General features: G+C 34.0%; 1 long non-coding RNA gene across 1 annotated transcript in view; it reads right to left on the bottom strand.

Moving 5' to 3' along the window:
• Positions 1-2,133: 2,133 nt before the first annotated feature.
• LOC139361730 (uncharacterized) overlaps positions 2,134-8,031 on the bottom strand; it is a 41,939-nt gene continuing 36,041 nt past the window's right edge. Inside the window, exons 2-3 of the long non-coding RNA XR_011619307.1 lie at positions 4,936-5,035; positions 2,134-2,166 (exon numbers count right to left, since the gene is read on the bottom strand). This is a non-coding gene — a long non-coding RNA (uncharacterized lncRNA). The remainder of the gene's footprint in view (positions 2,167-4,935; positions 5,036-8,031) is intronic.

The following is an 8,031-nucleotide window of genomic DNA, read 5'->3' as shown; positions in this document are numbered from 1 at the left end:
AGTTTTGATAAATAAATCCCACAATCAAAACTATGTTTTATAGAGAGAAGTAACAGTGTAACTAATCTTCATGGAAATCACTCATCTATGTTGATGCAAAATAGATGAATGATGAGGGAGAGAAAAATTTGGAAACAGGTAGACCTACCTCTAAAAATGAGAGACTGCTGTAGATATCCATGTTAGAGGAAAAAAGATCCCCAACCACAGCAGTGGCAGTGGGAATTTAAAAAGGAAAGACATTTCAGAGGTAAAACTGACAGCATTTAATGAACAGTAAGACTTCGGAGCAGTGAGAATGAGAGCAGCTAAAGATAGATCTGTGGTTTACATTAGTGGACATTATTGGTACTCTGCGAGTCCCCCTCTGATGCTTTTACCAGTTTTGTCCATGCTTGCCCCAGCACCTGCATGCCTTTGTACTTTCTTTTCTCTTTGCAGGAAAGAGCTCTAAATGCCTGGAAACAAATGTCTCTATCAGACAGCCTACAGAATAACTGGTGTGAGAGTAGAGAAGTTTAGCTTCCTTGTGTTGAACTGGGAAAAGCATTAGAGGATAATTCACTTTCCTGATATCCTGGGTGGGAAGAAGTTGAGGTCGGTACTAAAATTGCATTCTTGCTGGATCCTACCCTTTCTTTGTATTGCATGCCCTACTCCCTTACTCATTTGTTTCTGGAATTGCTTCTTTAACAAATGACTTGCACATGGAATGCTCATCGGAGTGACTATTTCCAGGATATTCAACTTGAGAGGGGTATGGAAATGGAAGGTTTTGATGAAATTAACTAAAAAAGGAAACAATAGGTTATATCCCTGTGACTCACTTTATTTTAAACTCCAAGAAACCTCTCCTACTGATACATTTTACTTCAGTAAAAACAAATGACCTCCATTTGGAATTTAAAGTAAAAGATAAGCAAAAGCAAAGGTGAATATCTATATTATGTGAGTGTCGTGTGTGGCGGGGGGACATGACAATGAATTATTTTTTAAAGCATAAATGGTAACAATATCTTTAAGAGCAATATGCTAATTCTTCAAGTATTCAAGGCAGTTGGAATATGAGTTTCAAACATTTTTGTAGGTATCTTAAGTTTATCTAAGTGACATTAAAAAGAATGGAGGAACAAGGAAGAAAAATATGCGAGCCAATACATTTGAATATAAAATTATTTAACATGGAAAATACCATTTTATATGCTCTGATTCCTTGAGAGTTGGCATAGTAGCTGATGACTTTAGCAGTATTAATTTCATGCCACTCTAAGGAATATAGATTAATTTTTCTTTCCTCCAAATGGGCCTAATTGTCCTACTTTTTGATTCCTTACATCTACCACTTAATTTTTCCAACATTTTGCCACTTTTTCAATCAAATTATCACATTTAATGCATTCTGTTATTAGAAACTTCAGTCTAATATTATGTTTCTAATCCTTTATGAGCTGGAAAACCAAATATTCAAGACTTTTGGCATTACATATGAAGTAAAACAAAGTATTTCTACTCCAGATTCCAGGATGGTATCTTGGTAAACTCTTGAGGTGAACTATGTTAAAAAGTTTCTAGTTGGCTTTAATTTTTAAATATGTTTCATTTTCAGTTATTTGATTTATATCTATAAGTCCAGAGTATATCATAATGGCTTACAGTGAACAGACGACCTATAATTTTAAGTTGAATGAGTTCCAAATCAAGGTGGGGGGCATTACCATGAGTTCATAGATGGCAACAATATCTAACTAGTTTCTCTTCATACAGCGAAGTAGTAAAATCTTAGTCTTTCACTCTGTCATATCTTAATGTGCTTTCTAGTCACTTAGCACTATAGTAGCCTGAAGGTCAAAAATTGCTATGTAATAAAGTCACTATCTCCACTCTCTCTCCTCTTGTTCTCTCTTGAACCCATTCATGTAAGTCTTTCATTTTTCTTACAGTAAAACTGCTCTTGTCATGGTCACTACTAATACCTCTGTTAGTAATGCACTGATCTTCATAAAATTTGATATACCCAAACATTTGAAACAATTGGTCACCTTTTCTTTAAACAATTTCTTTTATTGGCCAGGCATGGTTCTCATGATGACATTAGTGTTCTTATAATAAGAGATACTGAAGACCTTACCTTCTCTGCCATGTGAGGACACAGGATGAAGAGGTCACCTGTAAGTCAGGAAGAGAGGCCTCATGAGGACCTGACCATACGGCATCCTGATGTTGGGCCTCTGGCCTCCAAAATCATGATAAATAAATTTTTGCTGTCTACAAAACAGGCTCAGTTTAATGTTTGTATAGAGCACCTTATTATATTCTCTCATTAACAATGAGGAAAACTTGTGATTTCTGAAATTGATTACCACAATGTAATCTTACATTTGATTCAGGATAAAAGCAGAATATTAAATTTCAGTTTATGAAAAATCAAAAAGCAAAAAAACCAACATGAAAAATAGAGCCCTCAAAATGGTCTATAAGGTTCTCGGGCATTTTTATCCCCATCATTATTAGTCCATATCATCTGTTACTTTTCCTTCTGCTCTAGCAACCGTGGGCTCTTTGCAATTCAGAGTGTGAGCACGTGTTCCCTCTTCCTGGAACGCTTTTCTTTGTATGAACATATGGGCTATTTTCTACACTTTTGGTTTCACTCAAATTTCATCTGATGATGAATGTGCAATGATAACTTCTCCCCTCCACACTTTCTAGGTTTCATATCCCATTTCCCCTATATGCATTGCATTTATTGTCACCATGTGGCACACATATTTACTTATAGATTTGCTCATTATCTGCTCTCTTAATTAGAATGGAAACACTTTAAGGGCAAGAACTATGTCGTTTTACTCATTGCTGTATCCACATTTCCTTGGACAGTGCCTGGCACACACTAGTTTTCAGTACACATTTGTTGACTGACTTGTTGGATTAATTTAATCCTAATTCTGTATTATTCCTTAGCTAATATTTACATTATTCCTCAAAACTGCAAATCAACCTGGATAATCATTGAAATCATAGAAAAGGTCCACCAGGTGATTTTAAGCTGGAGTATATTACCTAACACAGCCGTCTATAAATGTTGTGACTTTAATGATAGTTACTTAGCTTTTTCAGTGTTAGGTCCCCCATCTACAATGAAAATCAAAATCTCTACTTTTCAAGTTATTGGAATGAAATTAGATAACATACGTGAATTGCCTACTCTAGTGCACACTACATTACAGGAACTTCATAAAATTAGTTCGTGCCATTTTCCCAACTAGGGGATTAGACAAGTACTTTGGGACAAATACAATATGGAACCTCAACAAAAATATTACTAAGCATCAACCATATATGTGGTAGCTTTTTTGGTGGGAATTGAGAAAGAGAAAAAGAGAGATAAGATAAAATTTTTTAAAATGTAGTATACTAACCTGAGGAACTTACAATGTAGTAGGCAGAGGGACACATGATTAAGGCAAATTAAGCCAGCCTAGAAGAAGAGCATACTACGGGTGAAGTATTGGTTTTGGTGTTAGAAGACATTGCTTTGAATCCCAGGTTCATTACTGGTGAATTTATCCACTGCCAAATGTAATTGTTATTAATAATGCAACTGGCAACATTGTGAATATTCAATGAGGATGAGTTGTTGGAGAGTTTTTGGTACATTGCAAAATTGTCTATAAATCGGGTTCATTATATTTACGAGACATATTGAATATCCTTTTCATTGTAGTACCATTGCATTTCCTCTACTATATATTAGTACTTATCTCACATGATCACATTAAACACATAGTTTGATGAACTATGAGTTTCTTCAGTGAGGCGATAGTTCTTTGAGGGCTGGAATTGTTCTATTCATTTTAGTCTTATGATGCATATTTAATAAATGTTGAATGAAGGAAGCTAAGGAAAATGAATAAATGGTTCTAATCGAGGTATAAGCATATTAGAGGGAATAATAAATATTAACTTGCATAGAGAGATAGAAATATAAAAGACGACTTAGGGAGTGGCATGTTCAACTTAAATCTTGAAAGTTGAATTGGAATTTAACAGCAAAGGATAAAAAGAACATTACAGGTGCAGTAAAGGTTCTTCAGCTGAACTCAAAAGATAGGATTCCAGGGACTCATAAAGTGATTATATAATTTTATGTGTTTATCCATTTGTCCCAAGGTTAGGGATTATAGTTTTGATAATAGGTTGAAAGTCATCAGTGACACAATAAAAAGTTAAGTAAGAACACTGAGGTTGAGAGAAGAAAATGAGTAAAAATAAAATGTGAGACAGCAAAAGCATTATTCGGAAGTAAAAAATGTGTTTGCTATAACTGGATTGTGTTCATTCCTTACTTTACAACCTGAAAAATCAGGAATTTAATTTTTCTTTTGAAAAATAAGTAACAAAATTTTCATATGTGTTTAAACTCAGTACTAACTTTTAGAAATGTAAATGCCTAATTTGTTATGAAATATCATCTAAATAGAGTCTTAAAAACGGAAGATCAAAACCCAGTTACCCTTTCAAAACTGTCTATTTTATTGATTCACAGCAACTCTTTTAAGTCTTCATAATTCTTTGGTTCTCACTTATTCTTAAATGGCAGGATTTTAGCCTTAGATTGTTTCCAACTGAGTCCTGGCTTTGTTCCCTTTGGTAGAGAACAGCTGGTTGCCTATGGTAATCCCAGCAGTAAATGCCAAGCTAAAGATGTGATATAGAACACAGAGTTTGGAAAACAGGTTAGATCAGAGTCAAAATTGTTCCCTCAACTGAAGATGGCAATGATTACCATGCTGATTGCAGTTCAGAATGGCTTTGCTTTTCATTTTCTTGTTTTTTAACATGTATATGCATATGTATGTATAGTCAAAAGCCCCTTATATTTCTCCTTTATGCAGTCCATTAAATTACTCAGAAATTATGTAATCTACCACAAACCTTATAAAGAAGAATATGCTGTCCAGTGAAAACAGCCTTGTTTCATAAGGGTCTTTCCAGAGAGCATTCTGCTGAGTCATCTGCTGGACACATTGACTTCCTATAGAAAATCGAGAAGAGCATCAGACTTTGCATTTTTTGTAATGCTTTTACAGATTGGAATGTCCAATTCATTTGCTCAACAATTAGAAGAGAAGCTTCAGTTTTAACCTTGTACAGACTTCACCCATGCAAATATGTCTTACCTAATTCCTTTCTGCTGGATGAATGAAGATACATGGTAGTACAGAGGCAGAATAAAGGGACGGAAATAATAAACAGAGTAATGGTAACCTTGCACGTTTGTATAGCAGTTTGCAGTTCACAAAGTACTGTCACACAATGACATAGTGGGAAAAAAAACGGAATTTGGATTCAGAGAAATCTGAGTTTAATTAGTGGATATAGAGTGTATTAGTAAGGTAATAAAATCACTTGCTCTGTTACCCCCAGTGTTATTGCCTTATAAAGAAGATATCTGTCTGCATAGTCTACCCATAAGCAATTTTGGGAAGGCTAATTTGAATTAAATGAGATAGGGAAAGTAAAAGCATCAGTAAACTTTGAGTGCTCTACTGAGGTTAATCATCCTCATTATCACCAGCATCATCATTATCATAATCATTTATTTAAAGTTGCATAAGAGTATAATTTTTTATTTAATAATAATGGACATCAAAAAGCATTGCATTTGCATCTTATCATAAGTAAATATTAAATATGAAAATAAAATTTTGTGCATTTTATTTTAAAGAGGCAATATTATGGAAAATAAAACATTATTTTTAGTAAGATGCTTGAGAAGATAAATTGGCTAAATATGAGAAAAATAAAAACTTGAGCACAAAAATTATACAAGGGTTATGGTCCTGAGTTTCAGGAAAAGTAAGAGAGGGAACTAGAGTGAGAGTGAAAAAAATGTTTCATCTGCAAATCACTATTTTCTTAATTTTTAAAACTAAATTTTAAAAATTTGTGGGTACATGGTAGGTATGTACTGACAAATACTATGTGGGCACATAGTAGCTATGTACCCACATAGTACGTATGTATGAGATGTTTTGTTACAGTACGCAATGTGAAAAAAGCACATCATGGAGAATGGGCTATCCATCCCCTAAAGAATTTTCCCTTTGAGTTACAAACAATCCAATTATATTCTTTAAGTTATCTTAAAATGTACAATTAAGTTATTACTGACTATAGTCATCCTATTGTCCTATCAAATAGTATGCTTTATTTATTCTTTCTAACTATCATTTTGTACACATTAACCATTCCCACCTCCCCTACATCCCCCGACTACCCTTTCCAGCCTAGGTAACCATCTTCTACTATGTTCATGAGTTCAATTGAGTTCACTATTAGATTCCACAAATAAGTGAGAACATGTAATGCTTGCCTTTCTGTGCCTGGCTTATTTCACTTAACATAATGACCTCCAGTTCCATCCATTTTGTTGCAAGTGACTGGATCTCATGTTTTTTTATGGTTGAATAGTACTCTATTGGTATATGTACTATGTTTTCTTTATGCATTCATCTGTTGATGGACACCTAGGTTGCTTCCAAATTTTAGCTATTGTAAACAGTGCTTCAACAAACACAGGGATGCAGATATCTCTTTGATATACTGATTTTTTTTTTCTTTCGGGCATATACCCAGAAGTGGGATTGCTGGATAATATGGTAGTTCAATTTTTAGTTTTTTGAGGAAACTTCAAACAATTCTCCATAGGGGTTGTACTAGTTTACATTCCCACCAACAGTGAAAAGGGGTTCCCTTTTCTCCACATCCTAGCTACATTTGTTACTGTCTGTCTTTTGGATATAAACTATTTTAACTGGGGTAAGATGATACCTCTTTGTAGTTTTGATTTGCATTTCTCTGATGATCAATGACATTGAGCACCTTTTCATATGCCTGTTTTCCATTTGTATGTTTTCTTTTGAGAAATGTCTGTTCAAATCCTTTGCCCAACTTTTGATGAGATTAGATTTTTTTGCCTATAGAATTGTTTGAGCTCTTTATATATTCTGATTATTAATCCTTTGTCAGATGGGTAGTTTGCAAATATTTTCTCCCATTCTTTACTTTGCGGATTGTTTCACTTTATCTGTGCACAATCTTTTTTTTTTTTTTTTTTTTTGGTAATCCTATTTGTTTGTTTTTGCTTTAGTTGCCTGTGCTTGAGGAGTACTGCTCAAGTAGTCTTTGCCAAAATCAATGTCCTGAAGAGTTTCCTTGATGTTTTCTTTTCACAGTTTCACAGTTTGAGGTCTTAAATTGCAGTATTTAATCAATTTTGGTTTGATTTTTGTATATGGTGAGAGACAAGAATCTAGTTTCATTCTTCTACATAAGGATATCCAGGTTTCCCAACACCCCTTATTGAAGAGACTGTCTCTTCCCCAGTGTATGTTCTTGGCAGCTTTGTGAAAATGAGTTCACTGAAGGTGTGTGGATTTGTTTCTGAGTTATCCTGCTGCTCCATTGGTCTATGTGTCTGTTTTTATGCCAGTACTATGCTGTTTTGGTTACTATCGTTCTGTAGTACAATTTGAAGTCAGGTAATGGGATTCCTCTAGTTTTATTATTTTGCTTAGGATAGCCTTGCTACAGTGGGTCTTTTGTGGTTCCACATAAATTTTAGGATTATTTCTTCTATTTCTGTGAAGAATGTCATTAGTATTTTGATAGGAATTGCATTGAATTTGTAGATTGCTTTGGATAGTAAGGACATTATAACAATACTGGTTCTTCCAATTCATGAACATGGAATATGTTTCTTTTTTTTTTTTTTTTTGGTGTCCTCTTCAATTTATTTCATGAATGTTGTATAGTTTTCAATACAGAGATCTTTCATCTTTTAGGTTAAATTTAATTAATTCCTAGGTATTTAATTTTATGTGTGGGTATTGTAAATGAGATTACCTTCTTAGTTTCTACTTCACATTGTTCACTGTTGGTTTATAGAAGTGCTACTGATTTTTGTATGTTGATTTTCTATCCTCCACCTTTGCTGAATTTATCAGTTCTAATAGTTTTCTTGTGGAG

Source organism: Macaca nemestrina, chromosome 2 (assembly GCF_043159975.1).
Source record: "Macaca nemestrina isolate mMacNem1 chromosome 2, mMacNem.hap1, whole genome shotgun sequence".
NCBI classification, from domain to species: domain Eukaryota; kingdom Metazoa; phylum Chordata; class Mammalia; order Primates; family Cercopithecidae; genus Macaca; species Macaca nemestrina.
This window is presented reverse-complemented; position numbering and strand designations above follow the sequence as displayed.